This window comes from Eurosta solidaginis, chromosome 2 (genome assembly GCF_040869045.1).
Source record: "Eurosta solidaginis isolate ZX-2024a chromosome 2, ASM4086904v1, whole genome shotgun sequence".
Lineage (NCBI taxonomy): Eukaryota > Metazoa > Arthropoda > Insecta > Diptera > Tephritidae > Eurosta > Eurosta solidaginis.
The window spans coordinates 164,159,629-164,182,908 of NC_090320.1; the positions used below are offsets into that span (position 1 = coordinate 164,159,629).

A 23,280-nucleotide genomic window follows, 5' to 3' on the forward strand; every position below is an offset into this window, starting at 1 on the left:
AGTTTTAAGACCCATTTTGAAAAATTCGCGTCCGATCATAAATATACTTTTGAGGAGTTCACTACCCTGTTATGTCGAATTGAGGCCTGCCCCAATTCTAGGCCCCTCAGTCCCTCATCCAACGAACCTTCCGACCTGGAGCCGCTTACTCCAGGCCACTTTCTCGTAGGTGGACATCTTCTAGCCTCACCTGAACTCGATTGCAGTGAAAACCCTGCCTCAATTGTAAACCGATGGCAGAAGATGAAAACCCTCCATCAAACATTCTGCAAAAGATGGAAATCGGAATATCTCACCGAAATCCAAAAACGATACAAGTGGAAACTGCCACAGTCCAACTTAAAACCCGGGGATCTAGTCGTCATAAAAGAAGATAACCTACAACCAAACGAGTGGAGAATGGGGAGAATCGTCAACACACACCCAGGTTCCGATAACCGTGTACGTGTTGTTGACGTCAATACAAGTAAGGGGACAAATTACGAGACCAATCGCGAAATTGGTACTACTTCCGCCCAAGGCCCTTACTAGGGTAGGCACCTTGTCCGTGGTGTGAGGGCTTAGCCGAACTCCGTAGCGTCCGACTATGCTGCGGAGCTGTTTAGGACTGACATCTACGCCGTCTCGCCTCATAGGAGGGCGGCGGGATGTCGGTGACCAAGAACTGCCAACCCCCTAATCCAGGGTGTTATGCGGACCGTGCCTATTGGACGATTTGCAGCGAGGGGATAAATTCGGCTGTATTCGAACGGAGCCTTCCCGATATCGGGCCACCTCGGGAAGTATTAATGGCCTTAACACAGTAAGGGGCGCTGCTATGGAGGACGGTTCTTTCCCCGTATATAATACTGGACCGCTGAGCCCGCCTTGTCGGGCAGGTGGTCGTACGACCAAGATGAACGACTCATTATCTGATTGTAATAAGGACGATGTAAAGAGGAGGACTGAGTCGCAATCCAAGGACGACAAATACGAATTAAGCGATGCGTCGGACTCGGGAAGCGAGAGTAGTGCTGATTCAATGAACTCCTTGTTGAAGAAGCACACAAATGAAAACGGAGTAGAAGAGTGGATAAGGGTACGGAGCAGAGGAAGTAAAAGAGCTCTCTCGCAGTACCGTGCAGCACTAAGAATTGTACAACGCTTGGGAGCAGTGGTCGACCCAACAGAAGTGGAAATCGAGTGTTTGGACTGGGCCCATGAAGTGGTAGAAGTAGGTCGAAGGCAGTTCAAAAGGTTTGCTGCGAGAAACCTTCGGTTCTGCAACCGGTACGAGGAGGAAGAAACGTCGAATGGCAGAATGAAGAGGCAACGTTCGGCAGAAGGCAACAAGCCTGCTTTCAAGAGGTAGAAAGGACCCAGTCCTAGAGCCGCGAGACAGGGCAGTCGCACAGACAAGACAAGTAGGCCCAAAGCTGTAAGACAGATGGGCTCCAATAGCGAGGTAGCAACTACCTCGAAAGGTGCGAGTAAGAGGGAAGTTCCAATTACGGAAGTAGGAGATAAGCTGAAGGGAGATAACGCTAAGACTCCGGCTTTCTCGGAGGCGCTAAAGGGAGTTGACGCTAAGACTCCGGCTTTCTCGGAGGTGCCAAAGGGAGATAACACTAAGACTCCTGCTTTTCCCGAGAAGATGAGTGATGTGGCAAAGCAGTCACTGACTGTGGCGCTGGTTGATCGTAGCAGTCCTTTCGGACAAATTACTACTGAAAGGTGGAGATCTGTGGAAAGGGAGCTTATTAGCTTAATGCTTAAGATGATGCGGGAACAACCAAGTAAGCCCCTTCCAACAACCTTTGATTCGGGGGGATGGTATAATGGTGTGAAGATGATAGCGTGCGACAACATCGCGAGCTTGCGGTGGCTAAAGGAAGTGGTTCCAAACCTCCAAAGGCAAGGCACGAACGCGCGGTTTGAGGTGGTGGATAAAGCGAAAATCCCCACGGTCCCAAAAGTTAAGGTATGGATACCATGCGTGATGAAGTCGGAGGATGCACTGCGAATCAGAATCCGAACATACCGACACAGGATTGGAAGGTATTTACTGTATCTCGGCCTACCGAGGATGGTCAGTTCTACATCTTCCAAATAAACAAGCAGGCGGAGGATATTTTGTACGCGCAGCTTGGCAAAATGTCCTTTGGCACTGGCAAAATTTACATGCGACTCAGGAAAAGAAGTCCCGAGGATAAAACCCCTAACACGCTAGAGGTGGGCGAAGTCGAAAAGGACCTCAAAAGCCCAAGGGAAAAAAGACAGGTGGAGGTCCCCGACGTCACCACGAACGTGCTAAAAGAGGACCAACCGCTAAATGGTGCTGTGACTCGCACAGAGGAATACCTGGCACAACAGTCACGAGAGGCTGAAAGGGGCATCGAATACTTTAAACCAAAAGGGCAAGGGGAGGACGACGACGTCAAGACGAAAGTGCTGGAGGGGGACAAACAGCCTAATGGTGCTGCGAGTCCTATAGATAAACCTCCAACACAGTAAAATGGCGTCGAGCCAACTCCTCCTAACCCTTGAGGAGGGTTCGTTTACATGGCGCTGATCCAGGAGCCGTGGCTCTCATCGGGAGGAAAGGTTTCTGGACTTAGCGCGCGCGGATTTGGCGTTTACTACGCGTAAACGGAAGGACGGGTGCGAGCTGTAGTAATGGTAAGGAAACAGCTGCATTCATATATGCTGCCTTATTACACCACTGAGGATCTCGTAGCGGTGGCCATTGAGCAAAAGAATAAGCAGGCATTTATCCTGGCGTCCTGCTACATGGTCCATGCTGCGGAGGTTCCACCGATGGAGTGCAAAAGGCTAGTACAGGAGAAAGGGCGCAAAGGGTGGTTGGTCATAGGCGCAGATGCAAATGCGCACCACATTGCGTGGGGAGGAGCAGATACGAACGAGAGAGGCGAATCTCTGTTTTGTTACATCCTGCAAACCAATTTGCAGATAGCCAACAGGGGAAATGTCCCTACATACATTGGTCCAAAATCCAGCAATGTTCTGGATATTACATTGAGCTCCGAGCGTGATATATCAAGGTATGATTGCATGGTTCTTGATAGACCATCCTTCTCCGACCATGCGTATATCAGCTTCATCATCCCCCTAAAGAGGATAGAGAAGGGGGGAACCTTTAGAAACCCTAGGTCAACTAACTGGACTAAATTCCAGAAACATGTAGAAACAAAACTGGGACAACCCAAAGAGGTTGCTTATGTAGAGAAACTGGAGGAGTCGAATGAATTCCTAACAAAGACGCTTATGACTGCGTATAACAAAGCTTGCCCTCTAAGAAGATTCAGAGGAAAAACAAAGCCGCAATGGTGGAGCAATGAGCTGAGTCTTCTAAGAAGACAGGTAAAAGAAATGTTTAAGCTCGCAAAGACCGCAGAAAGCGAAGCGTGTCGGGACGAGTATAGGGACTACTGAGGATCTACAAGCGTCAAGTTACCAGGGCGAAGAGAAACTCATGGAAAAGTTTCTGTACGGACATAGAGTGCTCCAGCGAAACAGCACGGTTGAAAAAGTCCTAGCAAAGGGAAGCATAGTCCAGGGAATAATAGAGAAAGAGAACGGGGAATGGTCACGTAATAGTGAGGAATCCCTTGAGGTGCTTCTCGATACACATTTCCCATCGGGAGACGGTTAAGAAGAGCCAGCAGACATCACTCACACTTCGGTCACGGAGCTAGTAGTGCCGGGCTTGGTGACCGATACAAGGATCGAGTGGGCAGTGAAGACGTTTTCTAAGTTTAAATCGCCGGGCCCAGATGGTATATTCTTGGCCATGCTACAAGTCTCAAGTAGGGCGGTCGTGGAATGGCTTAAAATAATATTCGATGGGTGCATAAGACTGAATCATGTACCGCACTCTTGGAGAACTGCTCGTGTAGCTTTTCTACCAAAGGCGGGGAAGATCGGTCACGTGTATCCCAAAGACTATAGACCCATTAGCTTAACATCATTTCTGCTCAAAACCTTTGAGAGGCTGATAGATGTGTACATAAAGTCCAACGTGGATGAAAAGCTGCTCTCCACAACACAGCATGCGTACACCAAAGGCAAGTCGGTAGACGCCGCATTGCTAGGGTGGTAATAAGCATAGAGAAATCCCTGGAATATAAGGAGTATGCTCCAGGAGCCTTCTTGGACATTGCCGGTGCTTTCAATAATGTTGCAAAAGGGCGATTATGGATGGTCTTAATTACATTAAAGTAAATGCTGCCTTAATGAGATGGATCGGCTGCATGTTAAATTGCAGAAAGATTACATCACAATGGGGATTGTACGAGGCCACGAAATCAGTGGACAGGGGCACGCCGCAGGGAGGAGTGCTATCACCTCTGCTGTGGACGCTGGTCATCAACCAACTGATCAGGCAATTCGATGAGGGACCCGTAAAACTTACGGCTTACGCAGATGACGTTGCAATTGTCATAAGTGGAAAGGGCCTTCCAACGATTAGTTCTTTGATGGATCGGGCGCTTCGGGATATTCATACCTGGCATCTAATGTCGGGTTGAAAGTCAATGCGGAGAAGACGGATATGGTCTTGTTTACAAAGCGGTACAAGGTCCCAAATTGGACAGGCCTGAGTTAGGAGGGGTGAACTTACAGGAGAAACCTTGCACAAAATATCTAGGAATCATTCTAGACAGTAAGCTGTCATGGAAGCTCAACGTGGAGGAGAGGGTCAAGAAGGCCTCAACGGCACCCTATGCATGTAAAAGAATGCTGGGGTGTACGTGGGGCCTATCGCCCTCTCTTTCTCATTGGGTTTTTACAGCGATTGTAAGCCCTATTCTATACTATGGAGTTCTTGTTTGGTGGAAAGCCACACAAAAAACAACATACCTCAAAAAATTCTAAAGTAGTGGAAGGAGTAGGGTCTGCGGTATACTGCGCTGATCCGGAAATAAGCAGATCCTACAGGCTGCCGGATTACTGTAGCGTTTTCCAAGCGGAAATATTAGCCGTAACAAAGCAGTAGAAACCCTGGAAGAGAATAGCTTAAGCTGCAACCGTGTTAACTTTTATAATGACAGTCAAGCAGCAATTAAGGCAATAAACTCGCATAGCACAGCATCTAAATGCGTGTTAGAGTGTAAGCAGTCTCTGGAGAGAATCGGGACAGGGAGAAGCATACATCTATATTGGGTCCCAGGGCATATGGGAATAGATGGGAATGAAAAAGCGGACGAACTAGCTAAAAAGGGCGCATCCCTTGAAGCTTGCTCCGTAGATGTCCCAATTAGATTGAGCGAGATTAAGCGAATGCGAGAGGTGCACATGATCGACCAAGCGGGAAAGGCGTGGGTTCAAGCGCCGGGCTGTAAAGTGTCGAAGATTATGAGTAGGTCTTACAACCTTAGACTAACACAGTTGCTTCTATCATTAAAAAGAGAGGTCTGTAGACTCATGACGGGTATTCTGACTGGACACTGCCTTCTACCCTACCGTCACATGCCTTTAAATTAGGCTTGGTCAGTGATAGCAGATGTAGGAAGTGCGGGTTGGAGGGGGAAACGATCGAGCACGTTTTGTGCACGTTCCCTGCACTTGCCAGGCTAAGACTCCAGCTATTAGGAGTGATACAGCTGTCAGATCTAGAAACAGCAAGTGGCTTAAGTCCTAGGAAACTTCTAGTATTTGCCAAGAGGACGGAGTTATTTTATAACATAAGTCCTGGTTTTTGATAGGGTTTTTCAGTTTGGTCGTTAAAACAAACTTCTGGTAACACTACGGGCTCAATCAGTCTATGTGAGGTCCTCATGGACCGGCCAGTTCAAACTACCTACCTACCTCCGCCCAAGGACGAAGAAAATGGACCTTAATAGCCACATCCCTCTAATAACCCAGCTCTCGTTCATCCCGAACGAGGCCAACACAACGACAACCCAGCTCTCGTTCCCCACTGAATGAGGCCAACAGAACCCTAACGCAGATACACTATCTGCCACAGAATCGGCAATTAAATTAGCAATTACATCACCCAAATAGCATATCCCATATGAACTAAACGTCCAAATTTAAAAGTATTTTCGTTTAAAAAAACTAATGTATCGACGGAGCAATGTTCCCAACGAAAGTTCCCTTCGCCACTAAAATACCAGAAAGCAATTCCTTGCTTTCTTCTCAGTTAGCGATAAGAAGCGTTTCATCTTTTCTTTTTGAGTACATTATAGTTTTTTTTTTCATTGCCTAGAGATAAAGGTTTCTATATTGTGGGGAAAATTCCCCGTCCGCTGTTTTGCAAACCATTCTCCCTTACAAACATTTACCATTTACCTTCACAAATAAATGTATTAATTATTAATTAAGTAACATGTGACTTCGATAGTCCGGGTTCCGGCTTTATGATATAAAAGCTCATCATGGATGACCGTCGTCATGTCGACTAGTTCGACTATCCTCTACGTTCCGATATTCAATTGTTCGACGGTCTTGGGAAAGCTTTGCTCCGCCACTTTGAGTGGTCTTGCGAAGGACAAAGCCAAACCTGGTTAAAATATGTGCTTACTTATTAAGATCGGTAACAAGGACCGTAACGTGCAGGTGATACATAAACAAAGTGGATAGGTTGGGAATGGGGCCGCTAGCTTCAGGAAATGTCAAACCGGGAGACTTTGGTGTTGAAGTATTAAGCGTCAAAATCAGCATTTCAGACGCTATTTTATAGTTAAGCAAATAAAATGCATTTTCAAACCATACTCATACGTACATATATCTTCCACTTAAGTATGCTCTGAGAATCATTTCAAGAGAGTAGTTAAACCCCTGGAGCCTACTAAAGAATTTGGCATCGCTGACTTCGTTTATTCTTTCAGCAAATCGGGACAAAGAATTTTTGAAAAAAAATTGCGCCCATCTCGGGTAACTTAAGAACTTGAGGTCAATTTGAAACATGTCCGACTTGGGCCATTTTATTTAAATTCATGGTTCTTTTCTAATTTTTTGGAAAAAGTTATGCGTAGAGAGCATTTAAAAGGCAAGAAATCAACAAATTAATCTGGCTCAGGATCTTGCAACGAGATGATGGCGTATCTGACCAACATTATGGCTCATTACCGCGAGAGATTTCGAATCTTCAATTACTACTACTCACCGGATCGATATCCATAGCGTCCCTCTTCAACCGCTCCTTTTATTTCATAATGCAGCGCTGCAGCTTCTGACGTTGGTACGTTGCCATCGTCGGGCAATAGCGGAAGAGTTGTATGAGTTAGCCATGTTGATTGCACAATCTTCCCTCAGAAAAAAGAAGAATATAATTATATTAATAAGCCTTCAGTACCTCCAAGATGTAATTTTATACACACCTGTCGCTTCCTTTGTGTCATATCCACCGGCAAATGTCGGACAGACTTGGCTCTATCGGCACCCGCTACCTCCGGTTCTAGCGCGTTGTCCTGGTCGGCACTTAGATATAAAGAATGTTTAGCAGCACAACTTGCAACATCACCTTTTCAATTGTAAATGGTTATGAGCGTTTTGCCGATATATCAAGCCGTGATTAAGTGCTCAAAAGTTTCGCTTTCGTATGACGTATGCCAAAGCGGTGGCATATAGAAAAGTGGTGAAGGATCGCTTGACGATAGAAAGCTGACGATTAAGTTATTGAGTTCCGTTGAGCTATGTAAATTCAGTCGTGGAACTTTTTTCATGTTCTTCAAAAGCCACTTCACTCGTTATTTTATCTTTTTTCTCTAAACAATAACCATCAAGATTCGTGATTTCGCATTATCGTTAAAAATTACAATAATGTACACTCATCACATGGATCACTGTTGTAGTCAGTTAAATTTAATTAAACTCCTTCTGACCAACAACTTAACGTCCAGGCGAATAGTACGTTACCATGTACCAAGCATGCAAAGTAAAAGATATCGATATTTTTTTTGACAGCTACTTGTAAATTATTTAATAGTTCCATGCGTTGTACAGGGCCATGAGTGCCAAGCGACAGTGTAGCTTCGGTACTCTGGTTGGGCGGCAAACGTGCCACTTACATAGGTGCCCCGGGTATTAAGCCAAAGTTATTTTTATTTAGTTGTATGGCAAAGCCACTCATAGGTTGCATTGCTTTATTGGTCAGAGTCATATCCATAAATATTTCACCATTGCGACGCGAAAATGTACCTTGTATTTCGAGACCTTTACCCTTCTCGGCAGGTAACCAACAAATTTTCGGTATTTGAACACCCACAGTTAGGGCAGCTCCTGATACCAAGTAAACTAGTGGCACCTCCTTCTGCTGGTTATGTGGGTCCACCGCCAAGCAAGATATCCAAACCACCGCCTAGTAAATCGACATTGCTGGTTGTTTGCGCTGCTGCCGGCATGGCAGGCGCGTTAATGTTCATTGATAATAAGTCGCCAATCAGCGACTCTTTGTTGGGTAATACCAGTGCTTCACTACCCGTCTCGGCTTCTGAATTACCTGCAGCAGGTGCACGATTTGATAGTGATTTGCGCACGCCAGCACCACGTCCTTCAACAAATGCTGTTGGTGGCTTATGATAAACACTTGCCAGGGAACTAATATGACAAATTAGCTCATCCAATAGTATAGGCCCTAACAAATCAGTTTCTTCTGATATCAAAGGCTTATCAGCCAAAACAACTTTCTTGGCCGCAGCGGGGTCAGTGGACAACAATCGCCAATAGATAAAACCACGATCACACAAATCAGGATTATCTGAATCTTGCGTAGCTAAAGAAAGTACATGTTGCACAAGCTCTTGTGTGTCAGATGGGCGTTTTAAGAATAATTTAACCACAGCGGTCAACAATTGCAATTGCACTTGAGTGTTTTCATCTTGGAAGCCTTCCAAAAAGCTATCGGGTAATTCATCAGCATTATCAATACGCCCAGCCCATAATCAAAACCATGGAGGCACGTGCCTCAGGCTTATCGAGTGTATCCAGATTCTCACAAAGTGTGCTAATAATGCTTTCATATTTATTCGGGTACTGGCTGAAAATGTCTTTAATTACAACAATTGCCTCTTGAACAACATAATTTACTTTGGTATGAATCAAATCGAGAAGTGTAGAAACGCAGCGTTCGGCTGATGGTTCAACCTTTATAGCACAACGCCCAACTATAATTAGCCAATGAATCAAGAATGAATACTTGTCCCTATTCGGTGCATTCTTCAAGCGCAGTAAGCAATTTGTTAATAGTAACTGAGTTCATTTCAACAAGGGGTTGACCCGACTGACTTGCTTCGGTAATTTCACTCAGGGCAGCAACAGCGTTGGCCACCACCATGGGATTCGAATCGGAGAGTAAATCTTTTAATTGATCTAAAAAGCCTTGATCTTCGACCATTGATGATGAGATGTCATAAAGCTTAGCAACACAAACCGCGGCTGTTTTACGTACATAGGGATCCTCATCCTTCAAGCACCTTCGTAGTGGCTCGCATAAATATTCGGTTATCTTATCAACGCGTATACATCCCATCGTACGTACAGCCAAATCACGTATAAGGGGATTGGAGTCTTCGCAGTCCTTCACAAATGCATTAACTGCCATAATTGCCATATCTGGTTGCGATTTAGCGTAATTCATTAAATATCAATAAACCAATTTCTTAAGCTCCAAATTATCCGTTTGCATACAGTTGACCACATCAGGAAATCGCGTAAAATTTCGCTTCCCAGCGTTATGAAAAACCATGGAATGAAAACCTGAAAATGAAAATACAAAATTAGTTAATAAAAAGTAAGATTACGAAGTTTAGTATCTATACTCACCGCGTGTTTTATATGAATGACATTTTTTTTTTAATTCAGGAAGTGAGAAATTGTAGAAAACGTCAGAATTTCTACACTCACTTCTGACAGTCAAAGAATTGCAATCATTGTGAATTCACAATGATTATTGCAATACAAACGTTAGGCCTCATGCGCAAGCATCTCGCGCACTACACGTCACGCACTACTTGCCGCACGACATATCGCGCACAACACGCCACACATGTCGCGTATTACATATCTCTATCAATCATTCATTTGGTCGAGATTTAAAATACTTAATTCCACGAATCTCAACATTATCGACAATACACGTCGAAAATAATGTTGAATGATAGAAATGCAACTTTGTTGTACCTTTTCAGCCAGGTTTCGAACCGTTCCGTGTGGTGGCAGGCCACTTGTTTTGAAAACAAAGTTCACCACAAATTTAAAATAAATTTTAGATATATGTCGGCGACATCTACCGACATAAATCGAATCAGAAAATATATTAAATGTGCTAAAGCACCAGCCACATCGCATGGATGACTACTAAATCCGTTTTTTTCTTCGGTTCTTTGCGCACATAAGGTTTTACTCGTGGCTTTTAATCCTTTATTTAAATTAAATTTTCCGTTTCTTTCGCGAAAATATATGGGATATATTTGTTTTTACCCCACCCAAACGCCATTGGTCACCCAACAACCCCATTACGGCCATAAAATTAAACGCTTCCATTTCCAGAAATGACTGGATTCAATTTGAAGCGCTCCAAAACAGAGGTACGCGCCAATTCGTTCACCATCGCGTGCCGTTTATGCAACAAGCCTCACGGAGTGAGATTGTGCCCGATATACCAGGGTATGTCGGCCGAAGCGCGTCTACGCGAAGTATTAATACATAAATATTGCCCAAATTGCCTATCGCCATTTCACCGCCTTGAAATATGCCCCAGCCAGGATCGATGCCGACGATGTAATGAGCAGCACCATACTACGCTCCATATCGACGACGACCAGCCCCTGCCAACGCAAGGTCATAACGACGACGATGATGCGAGCTCAGATGGAGTACTCTCCATCCATGTTACTGAGCAATATAAGTCATGGGCACAGCAGGTCGAAGAAGAAGAGGAAGAAGAGAGGCTTGCCAATACGGCAGAGATAAATCAACCGATACAACAAGGCGGCTTAAAGAGGCAGCGATTTCGACCACCGCTACGCCACGAGAGACCTGAGTTCCGCTCGAGTATGCACGGCACCTTAGTGCGCCCACAAAACGGGGATGGCGCGGAGACACGTCCTTTTCGCCAATCGCACCGCCCTACTGGTAAACAGCGTGACGACGCGCAACCGCGTCCGTCCCGCTCGTCACGTCAATTTGCTGGAAGGGCGGCCCCGATTAAAGTACGCAACAACCACAAAGCTCTCGTTCGGAAACGCCAAGCACCTACGAGCTTCAGGAGCGGCCGACTCCGGGATAATCTAGTGGCACCAACCATAACGCGATCACTTATCGCCATTGCGCCGACGGCAATAGTACGTATTGAAGCCGGAGGCCGTCTTCATTTGTTCCCCGCCCTTTTAGACGCGTCCGCCTAGAACGCACCAACGCCGCGTACCATTCGCGATGCACCATAGTATTGAGAAGGAAGTATGGGGTGGCTGGGAAAGTTACAACCCAAGCCACTGTAGTGGCGAACTATGCAAGAATGAACCCAACGGCGAATATGGACCCGTCGATAGCTGCCCCATTTCAGTTTATGAAGCTGGCCGATCCGACGTTCTACCGATCATCACCGGTCCTGCTGACGTTGGGTGCCGACGCTTACGTCAATATAATGGTCAGCGGTTCACCCTCCTCCACTGTCAGTGGGCTGCTCACTCAAGCCACGATTTTCGGTCTCGTCGTGTCTGGAGCCCACCCAATATAGATATTTTGTAATTTTCAACACGCATACTCATTAGAGTGGGCCAAAAAAATCGATTTTCGTTTTTTTCAAAGGGTACACAGATTTTCGAATTCCTGACCATAAATGGAGTATAATGACCAAATATGAGTTTTTTATGTTAATGGGAAAGCGTGCCTCATCGACGTTTTTTGTTTTCGTGAAAAGCTTTTATGTAAATGAATATATCTTCTCACCCAAAAATCGTACAGCCAACTTTTACCCCAGTTTTTGCAGCGAATTGAACGCTCTTACAAAGTTCTTCGAGGTCGAAAATTGACTAATTTCTGAAACCCATAAGGTTTTGTTAAAAGTCTACAAAAAAGGTAAAATGCATTTTTTTCATTTACCAAACCATAAAAGAGATATTCACGGTTAACAACGGAACATTTAAAATCGGCATTAAAATTGCAGAATTTTGATGTTAACATTTTGTAGTTGCCTACATCTGGTTTGCAAAAACAACAAGAACCGAAATTAACCAGTTTTGCAAGTGTCCTAGAGAAGATTTAATGTATTTAATATTATAATGTATTTACGCCTGCCTGAGATTCTTTACGAATACATAAATATGCCACCGCACATGCATACATTCATACACCTACCTAACGCTTGTTAACAGTGATTCAAGAAGATCTTTTTAAAGAAAGGATTAGGTATATATTTAAATCTATTAGCCCACTGCTACAGCATTTCTTTTCACTTTATACAACACGAAAGAAAAAAGTTGCACATCATATTTAAAAAAAATTCTTAAGTAAGTAGTCGTTATCAATCTGTTAACCGTATAATATAAATAACGAAATTACTTTCATAGGCAACCCAATGCCGAAAATTCTCGAGCTGAAATTGCCAACCATGGAAGAAGTTATGTGCGTATTTTTTTACCAGTTAAATAATCTTAAAGCTTCTGTCTCAAAAAGTGCTAAAAATGCAGCAGCTTAGGTTATAGAGCTTTGGAAAAAGTATGGTATTCCTACTACCAAACGTCAAATAATAGAGAGAAGAATTGTTCGATGTTATTACAAGTGGCGAAGTATAACAAAAAATTATAAACGCAAGAAATCACCATCCCAGAAAAAGAAAGAATCGTCACTTCAAAAAGATTTTAAAATTTTATTCGATGTTGTTGATCGGAAGTCCTTAAAATCGTTTAATAACAGCATTAAGGACTTGTATTTCCGATAACCGTGTACGTGTTGTTGACGTCAATACAAGTAAGGGGACAAATTACGAGACCAATCGCGAAATTGGTACTACTTCCGCCCAAGGCCCTTACTAGGGTAGGCACCTTGTCCGTGGTGTGAGGGCTTAGCCGAACTCCGTAGCGTCCGACTATGCTGCGGAGCTGTTTAGGACTGACATCTATGCCGTCTCGCCTCATAGGAGGGCGGCGGGATGTCGGTGACCAAGAACTGCCAACCCCCTAATCCAGGGTGTTATGCGGACCGTGCCTATTGGACGATTTGCAGCGAGGGGATAAATTCGGCTGTATTCGAACAGAGCCTTCCCGATACCGGGCCACCTCGGGAAGTATTAATGGCCTTAACACAGTAAGGGGCGCTGCTATGGCGGACGGTTCTTTCCCCGTATATAATACTGGACCGCTGAGCCCGCCTTGTCGGGCAGGTGGTCGTACGACCAAGATGAACGACTCATTATCTGATTGTAATAAGGACGATGTAAAGAGGAGGACTGAGTCGCAATCCAAGGACGACAAATACGAATTAAGCGATGCGTCGGACTCGGGATGCGAGAGTAGTGCTGATTCAATGAACTCCTTGTTGAAGAAGCACACAAATGAAAACGGAGTAGAAGAGTGGATAAGGGTACGGAGCAGAGGAAGTAAAAGAGCTCTCTCGCAGTACCGTGCAGCACTAAGAATTGTACAACGCTTGGGAGCAGTGGTCGACCCAACAGAAGTGGAAATCGAGTGTTTGGACTGGGCCCATGAAGTGGTAGAAGTAGGTCGAAGGCAGTTCAAAAGGTTTGCTGCGAGAAACCTTCGGTTCTGCAACCGGTACGAGGAGGAAGAAACGTCGAATGGCAGAATGAAGAGGCAACGTTCGGCAGAAGGCAACAAGCCTGCTTTCAAGAGGTAGAAAGGACCCAGTCCTAGAGCCGCGAGACAGGGCAGTCGCACAGACAAGACAAGTAGGCCCAAAGCTGTAAGACAGATGGGCTCCAATAGCGAGGTAGCAACTACCTCGAAAGCTGCGAGTAAGAGGGAAGTTCCAATTACGGAAGTAGGAGATAAGCCGAAGGGAGATAACGCTAAGACTCCGGCTTTCTCGGAGGCGCTATAGGGAGTTGACGCTAAGACTCCGGCTTTCTCGGAGGTGCCAAAGGGAGATAACACTAAGACTCCTGCTTTTCCCGAGAAGATGAGTGATGTGGCAAAGCAATCACTGACTGTGGCGCTGGTTGATCGTAGCAGTCCTTTCGGACAAATGACTACTGAAAGGTGGAGATCTGTGGAAAGGGAGCTTATTAGCTTAATGCTTAAGATGATGCGGGAACAACCAAGTAAGCCCCTTCCAACAACCTTTGATTCGGGGGGATGGTATAATGGTGTGAAGATGATAGCGTGCGACAACATCGCGAGCTTGCGGTGGCTAAAGGAAGTGGTTCCAAACCTCCAAAGGCAAGGCACGAACGCGCGGTTTGAGGTGGTGGATAAAGCGAAAATCCCCACGGTCCCAAAAGTTAAGGTATGGATACCATGCGTGATGAAGTCGGAGGATGCACTGCGAATCAGAATCCGAACATACCGACACAGGATTGGAAGGTATTTACTGTATCTCGGCCTACCGAGGATGGTCAGTTCTACATCTTCCAAATAAACAAGCAGGCGGAGGATATTTTGTACGCGCAGCTTGGCAAAATGTCCTTTGGCACTGGCAAAATTTACATGCGACTCAGGAAAAGAAGTCCCGAGGATAAAACCCCTAACACGCTAGAGGTGGGCGAAGTCGAAAAGGACCTCAAAAGCCCAAGGGAAAAAAGACAGGTGGAGGTCCCCGACGTCACCACGAACGTGCTAAAAGAGGACCAACCGCTAAATGGTGCTGTGACTCGCACAGAGGAATACCTGGCACAACAGTCACGAGAGGCTGAAAGGGGCATCGAATACTTTAAACCAAAAGGGCAAGGGGAGGACGACGACGTCAAGACGAAAGTGCTGGAGGGGGACAAACAGCCTAATGGTGCTGCGAGTCCTATAGATAAACCTCCAACACAGTAAAATGGCGTCGAGCCAACTCCTCCTAACCCTTGAGGAGGGTTCGTTTACATGGCGCTGATCCAGGAGCCGTGGCTCTCATCGGGAGGAAAGGTTTCTGGACTTAGCGCGCGCGGATTTGGCGTTTACTACGCGTAAACGGAAGGACGGGTGCGAGCTGTAGTAATGGTAAGGAAACAGCTGCATTCATATATGCTGCCTTATTACACCACTGAGGATCTCGTAGCGGTGGCCATTGAGCAAAAGAATAAGCAGGCATTTATCCTGGCGTCCTGCTACATGGTCCATGCTGCGGTGGTTCCACCGATGGAGTGCAAAAGGCTAGTACAGGAGAAAGGGCGCAAAGGGTGGTTGGTCATAGGCGCAGATGCAAATGCGCACCACATTGCGTGGGGAGGAGCAGATACGAACGAGAGAGGCGAATCTCTGTTTTGTTACATCCTGCAAACCAATTTGCAGATAGCCAACAGGGGAAATGTCCCTACATACATTGGTCCAAAATCCAGCAATGTTCTGGATATTACATTGAGCTCCGAGCGTGATATATCAAGGTATGATTGCATGGTTCTTGATAGACCATCCTTCTCCGACCATGCGTATATCAGCTTCATCATCCCCCTAAAGAGGATAGAGAAGGGGGGAACCTTTAGAAACCCTAGGTCAACGAACTGGACTAAATTCCAGAAACATGTAGAAACAAAACTGGGACAACCCAAAGAGGTTGCTTATGTAGAGAAACTGGAGGAGTCGAATGAATTCCTAACAAAGACGCTTATGACTGCGTATAACAAAGCTTGCCCTCTAAGAAGATTCAGAGGAAAAACAAAGCCGCCATGGTGGAGCAATGAGCTGAGTCTTCTAAGAAGACAGGTAAAAGAAATGTTTAAGCTCGCAAAGACCGCAGAAAGCGAAGCGTGTCGGGACGAGTATAGGGACTACTGAGGATCTACAAGCGTCAAGTTACCAGGGCGAAGAGAAACTCATGGAAAAGTTTCTGTACGGACATAGAGTGCTCCAGCGAAACAGCACGGTTGAAAAAGTCCTAGCAAAGGGAAGCATAGTCCAGGGAATAATAGAGAAAGAGAACGGGGAATGGTCACGTAATAGTGAGGAATCCCTTGAGGTGCTTCTCGATACACATTTCCCATCGGGAGACGGTTTAGAAGAGCCAGCAGACATCACTCACACTTCGGTCACGGAGCTAGTAGTGCCGGGCTTGGTGACCGATACAAGGATCGAGTGGGCAGTGAAGACGTTTTCTAAGTTTAAATCGCCGGGCCCAGATGGTATATTCTTGGCCATGCTACAAGTCTCAAGTAGGGCGGTCGTGGAATGGCTAAAAATAATATTCGATGGGTGCATAAGACTGAATCATGTACCGCACTCTTGGAGAACTGCTCGTGTAGCTTTTCTACCAAAGGCGGGGAAGATCGGTCACGTGTATCCCAAAGACTATAGACCCATTAGCTTAACATCATTTCTGCTCAAAACCTTTGAGAGGCTGATAGATGTGTACATAAAGTCCAACGTGGATGAAAAGCTGCTCTCCACAACACAGCATGCGTACACCAAAGGCAAGTCGGTAGACGCCGCATTGCTAGGGTGGTAATAAGCATAGAGAAATCCCTGGAATATAAGGAGTATGCTCCAGGAGCCTTCTTGGACATTGCCGGTGCTTTCAATAATGTTGCAAAAGGGCGATTATGGATGGTCTTAATTACATTAAAGTACATGCTGCCTTAATGAGATGGATCGGCTGCATGTTAAATTGCAGAAAGATTACATCACAATGGGGATTGTACGAGGCCACGAAATCAGTGGACAGGGGCACGCCGCAGGGAGGAGTGCTATCACCTCTGCTGTGGACGCTGGTCATCAACCAACTGATCAGGCAATTCGATGAGGGACCCGTAAAACTTACGGCTTACGCAGATGACGTTGCAATTGTCATAAGTGGAAAGGGCCTTCCAACGATTAGTTCTTTGATGGATCGGGCGCTTCGGGATATTCATACCTGGGCATCTAATGTCGGGTTGAAAGTCAATGCGGAGAAGACGGATATGGTCTTGTTTACAAAGCGGTACAAGGTCCCAAATTGGACAGGCCTGAGTTAGGAGGGGTGAACTTACAGGAGAAACCTTGCACCAAATATCTAGGAATCATTCTAGACAGTAAGCTGTCATGGAAGCTCAACGTGGAGGAGAGGGTCAAGAAGGCCTCAACGGCACCCTATGCATGTAAAAGAATGCTGGGGTGTACGTGGGGCCTATCGCCCTCTCTTTCTCATTGGGTTTTTACAGCGATTGTAAGCCCTATTCTATACTATGGAGTTCTTGTTTGGTGGAAAGCCACACAAAAAACAACATACCTCAAAAAATTCTAAAGTAGTGGAAGGAGTAGGGTCTGCGGTATACTGCGCTGATCCGGAAATAAGCAGATCCTACAGGCTGCCGGATTACTGTAGCGTTTTCCAAGCGGAAATATTAGCCGTAACAAAGCAGTAGAAACCCTGGAAGAGAATAGCTTAAGCTGCAACCGTGTTAACTTTTATAATGACAGTCAAGCAGCAATTAAGGCAATAAACTCGCATAGCACAGCATCTAAATGCGTGTTAGAGTGTAAGCAGTCTCTGGAGAGAATCGGGACAGGGAGAAGCATACATCTATATTGGGTCCCAGGGCATATGGGAATAGATGGGAATGAAAAAGCGGACGAACTAGCTAAAAAGGGCGCATCCCTTGAAGCTTGCTCCGTAGATGTCCCAATTAGATTGAGCGAGATTAAGCGAATGCGAGAGGTGCACATGATCGACCAAGCGGGAAAGGCGTGGGTTCAAGCGCCGGGCTGTAAAGTGTCGAAGATTATGAGTAGGTCTTACAACCTTAGACTAACACAGTTGCTTCTATCATTAAAAAGAGAGGTCTGTAGACTCATGACGGGTATTCTGACTGGACACTGCCTTCAACCCTACCGTCACATGCCTTTAAATTAGGCTTGGTCAGTGATAGCAGATGTAGGAAGTGCGGGTTGGAGGGGGAAACGATCGAGCACGTTTTGTGCACGTTCCCTGCACTTGCCAGGCTAAGACTCCAGCTATTAGGAGTGATACAGCTGTCAGATCTAGAAACAGCAAGTGGCTTAAGTCCTAGGAAGCTTCTAGTATTTGCCAAGAGGACGGAGTTATTTTATAACATAAGTCCTGGTTTTTGATAGGGTTTTTCAGTTTGGTCGTTAAAACAAACTTCTGGTAACACTACGGGCTCAATCAGTCTATGTGAGGTCCTCATGGACCGGCCAGTTCAAACTACCTACCTACCTCCGCCCAAGGACGAAGAAAATGGACCTTAATAGCCACATCCCTCTAATAACCCAGCTCTCGTTCATCCCGAACGAGGCCAACACAACGACAACCCAGCTCTCGTTCCCCACTGAATGAGGCCAACAGAACCCTAACGCAGATACACTATCTGCCACAGAATCGGCAATTAAATTAGCAATTACATCACCCAAATAGCATATCCCATATGAACTAAACGTCCAAATTTAAAAGTATTTTCGTTTAAAAAAACTAATGTATCGACGGAGCAATGTTCCCAACGAAAGTTCCCTTCGCCACTAAAATACCAGAAAGCAATTCCTTGCTTTCTTCTCAGTTAGCGATAAGAAGCGTTTCATCTTTTCTTTTTGAGTACATTATAGTTTTTTTTTTCATTGCCTAGAGATAAAGGTTTCTATATTGTGGGGAAAATTCCCCGTCCGCTGTTTTGCAAACCATTCTCCCTTACAAACATTTACCATTTACCTTCACAAATAAATTTATTAATTATTAATTAAGTAACATGTGACTTCGATAGTCCGGGTTCCGGCTTTATGATATAAAAGCTCATCATGGATGACCGTCGTCATGTCGACTAGTTCGACTATCCTCTACGTTCCGATATTCAATTGTTCGACGGTCTTGGAAAAGCTTTGCTCCGCCACTTTGAGTGGTCTTGCGAAGGACAAAGCCAAACCTGGTTAAAATATGTGCTTACTTATTAAGATCGGTAACAAGGACCGTAACGTGCAGGTGATATATAAACAAAGTGGATAGGTTGGGAATGGGGCCGTTAGCTTCAGGAAATGTCAAACCGGGAGACTTGGGTGTTGAAGTATTAAGCGTCAAAATCAGCATTTCAGACGCTATTTTATAGTTAAGCAAATAAAATGCATTTTCAAACCATACTCATACGTACATATATCTTCCACTTAAGTATGCTCTGAGAATCATTTCAAGAGAGTAGTTAAACCCCTGGAGCCTACTAAAGAATTTGGCATCGCTGACTTCGTTTATTCTTTCAGCAAATCGGGACAAAGAATTTTTGAAAAAAAATTGCGCCCATCTCGGGTAACTTAAGAACTTGAGGTCAATTTGAAACATGTCCGACTTGGGCCATTTTATTTAAATTCATGGTTCTTTTCTAATTTTTTGGAAAAAGTTATGCGTAGAGAGCATTTAAAAGGCAAGAAATCAACAAATTAATCTGGCTCAGGATCTTGCAACGAGATGATGGCGTATCTGACCAACATTATGGCTCATTACCGCGAGAGATTTCGAATCTTCAATTACTACTACTCACCGGATCGATATCCATAGCGTCCCTCTTCAACCGCTCCTTTTATTTCATAATGCAGCGCTGCAGCTTCTGACGTTGGTACGTTGCCATCGTCGGGCAATAGCGGAAGAGTTGTATGAGTTAGCCATGTTGATTGCACAATCTTCCCTCAGAAAAAAGAAGAATATAATTATATTAATAAGCCTTCAGTACCTCCAAGATGTAATTTTATACACACCTGTCGCTTCCTTTGTGTCATATCCACCGGCAAATGTCGGACAGACTTGGCTCTATCGGCACCCGCTACCTCCGGTTCTAGCGCGTTGTCCTGGTCGGCACTTAGATATAAAGAATGTTTAGCAGCACAACTTGCAACATCACCTTTTCAATTGTAAATGGTTATGAGCGTTTTGCCGATATATCAAGCCGTGATTAAGTGCTCAAAAGTTTCGCTTTCGTATGACGTATGCCAAAGCGGTGGCATATAGAAAAGTGGTGAAGGATCGCTTGACGATAGAAAGCTGACGATTAAGTTATTGAGTTCCGTTGAGCTATGTAAATTCAGTCGTGGAACTTTTTTCATGTTCTTCAAAAGCCACTTCACTCGTTATTTTATCTTTTTTCTCTAAACAATAACCATCAAGATTCGTGATTTCGCATTATCGTTAAAAATTACAATAATGTACACTCATCACATGGATCACTGTTGTAGTCAGTTAAATTTAATTAAACTCCTTCTGACCAACAACTTAACGTCCAGGCGAATAGTACGTTACCATGTACCAAGCATGCAAAGTAAAAGATATCGATATTTTTTTTGACAGCTACTTGTAAATTATTTAATAGTTCCATGCGTTGTACAGGGCCATGAGTGCCAAGCGACAGTGTAGCTTCGGTACTCTGGTTGGGCGGCAAACGTGCCACTTACATAGGTGCCCCGGGTATTAAGCCAAAGTTATTTTTATTTAGTTGTATGGCAAAGCCACTCATAGGTTGCATTGCTTTATTGGTCAGAGTCATATCCATAAATATTTCACCATTGCGACGCGAAAATGTACCTTGTATTTCGAGACCTTTACCCTTCTCGGCAGGTAACCAACAAATTTTCGGTATTTGAACACCCACAGTTAGGGCAGCTCCTGATACCAAGTAAACTAGTGGCACCTCCTTCTGCTGGTTATGTGGGTCCACCGCCAAGCAAGATATCCAAACCACCGCCTAGTAAATCGACATTGCTGGTTGTTTGCGCTGCTGCCGGCATGGCAGGCGCGTTAATGTCCATTGATAATAAGTCGCCAATCAGCGACTCTTTGTTGGGTAATACCAGTGCTTCACTACCCGTCTCGGCTTCTGAATTACCTGCAGCAGGTGCACGATTTGATAGTGATTTGCGCACGCCAGCACCACGTCCTTCAACAAATGCTGTTGGTGGCTTATGATAAACACTTGCCAGGGAACTAATATGACAAATTAGCTCATCCAATAGTATAGGCCCTAACAAATCAGTTTCTTCTGATATCAAAGGCTTATCAGCCAAAACAACTTTCTTGGCCGCAGCGGGGTCAGTGGACAACAATCGCCAATAGATAAAACCACGATCACACAAATCAGGATTATCTGAATCTTGCGTAGCTAAAGAAAGTACATGTTGCACAAGCTCTTGCGTGTCAGATGGGCGTTTTAAGAATAATTTAACCACAGCGGTCAACAATTGCAATTGCACTTGAGTGTTTTCATCTTGGAAGCCTTCCAAAAAGCTATCGAGTAATTCATCAGCATTATCAATACGCCCAGCCCATAATCAAAACCATGGAGGCACGTGCCTCAGGCTTATCGAGTGTATCCAGATTCTCACAAAGTGTGCTAATAATGCTTTCATATTTATTCGGGTACTGGCTGAAAATGTCTTTAATTACAACAATTGCCTCTTGAACAACATAATTTACTTTGGTATGAATCAAATCGAGAAGTGTAGAAACGCAGCGTTCGGCTGATGGTTCAACCTTTATAGCACAACGCCCAACTATAATTAGCCAATGAATCAAGAATGAATACTTGTCCCTATTCGGTGCATTCTTCAAGCGCAGTAAGCAATTTGTTAATAGTAACTGAGTTCATTTCAACAAGGGGTTGACCCGACTGACTTGCTTCGGTAATTTCACTCAGGGCAGCAACAGCGTTGGCCACCACCATGGGATTCGAATCGGAGAGTAAATCTTTTAATTGATCTAAAAAGCCTTGATCTTCGACCATTGATGATGAGATGTCATAAAGCTTAGCAACACAAACCGCGGCTGTTTTACGTACATAGGGATCCTCATCCTTCAAGCACCTTCGTAGTGGCTCGCATAAATATTCGGTTATCTTATCAACGCGTATACATCCCATCGTACGTACAGCCAAATCACGTATAAGGGGATTGGAGTCTTCGCAGTCCTTCACAAATGCATTAACTGCCATAATTGCCATATCTGGTTGCGATTTAGCGTAATTCATTAAATATCAATAAACCAATTTCTTAAGCTCCAAATTATCCGTTTGCATACAGTTGACCACATCAGGAAATCGCGTAAAATTTCGCTTCCCAGCGTTATGAAAAACCATGGAATGAAAACCTGAAAATGAAAATACAAAATTAGTTAATAAAAAGTAAGATTACGAAGTTTAGTATCTATACTCACCGCGTGGTTTATATGAATGACATTTTTTTTTTAATTCAGGAAGTGAGAAATTGTAGAAAACGTCAGAATTTCTACACTCACTTCTGACAGTCAAAGAATTGCAATCATTGTGAATTCACAATGATTATTGCAATACAAACGTTAGGCCTCATGCGCAAGCATCTCGCGCACTACACGTCACGCACTACTTGCCGCACGACATATCGCGCACAACACGCCACACATGTCGCGTATTACATATCTCTATCAATCATTCATTTGGTCGAGATTTAAAATACTTAATTCCACGAATCTCAACATTATCGACAATACACGTCGAAAATAATGTTGAATGATAGAAATGCAACTTTGTTGTACCTTTTCAGCCAGGTTTCGAACCGTTCCGTGTGGTGGCAGGCCACTTGTTTTGAAAACAAAGTTCACCACAAATTTAAAATAAATTTTAGATATATGTCGGCGACATCTACCGACATAAATCGAATCAGAAAATATATTAAATGTGCTAAAGCACCAGCCACATCGCATGGATGACTACTAAATCCGTTTTTTTCTTCGGTTCTTTGCGCACATAAGGTTTTACTCGTGGCTTTTAATCCTTTATTTAAATTAAATTTTCCGTTTCTTTCGCGAAAATATATGGGATATATTTGTTTTTACCCCACCCAAACGCCATTGGTCACCCAACAACCCCATTACGGCCATAAAATTAAACGCTTCCATTTCCAGAAATGACTGGATTCAATTTGAAGCGCTCCAAAACAGAGGTACGCGCCAATTCGTTCACCACCGCGTGCCGTTTATGCAACAAGCCTCACGGAGTGAGATTGTGCCCGATATACCAGGGTATGTCGGCCGAAGCGCGTCTACGCGAAGTATTAATACATAAATATTGCCCAAATTGCCTATCGCCATTTCACCGCCTTGAAATATGCCCCAGCCAGGATCGATGCCGACGATGTAATGAGCAGCACCATACTACGCTCCATATCGACGACGACCAGCCCCTGCCAACGCAAGGTCATAACGACGACGATGATGCGAGCTCAGATGGAGTACTCTCCATCCATG

General features: G+C 44.6%; 2 pseudogenes; both read right to left on the reverse strand.

Annotated features, from left to right (window-relative positions):
* The window catches only part of LOC137241744 (AP-1 complex subunit beta-1-like), a 33,877-nt pseudogene extending 14,087 nt beyond the window's left edge, over positions 1-19,790 (reverse strand).
* Positions 19,791-20,257: 467 nt separating this feature from the next.
* On the reverse strand, positions 20,258-22,905 carry LOC137241745 (AP-1 complex subunit beta-1 pseudogene; annotated as a pseudogene).
* Positions 22,906-23,280: the final 375 nt, after the last annotated feature.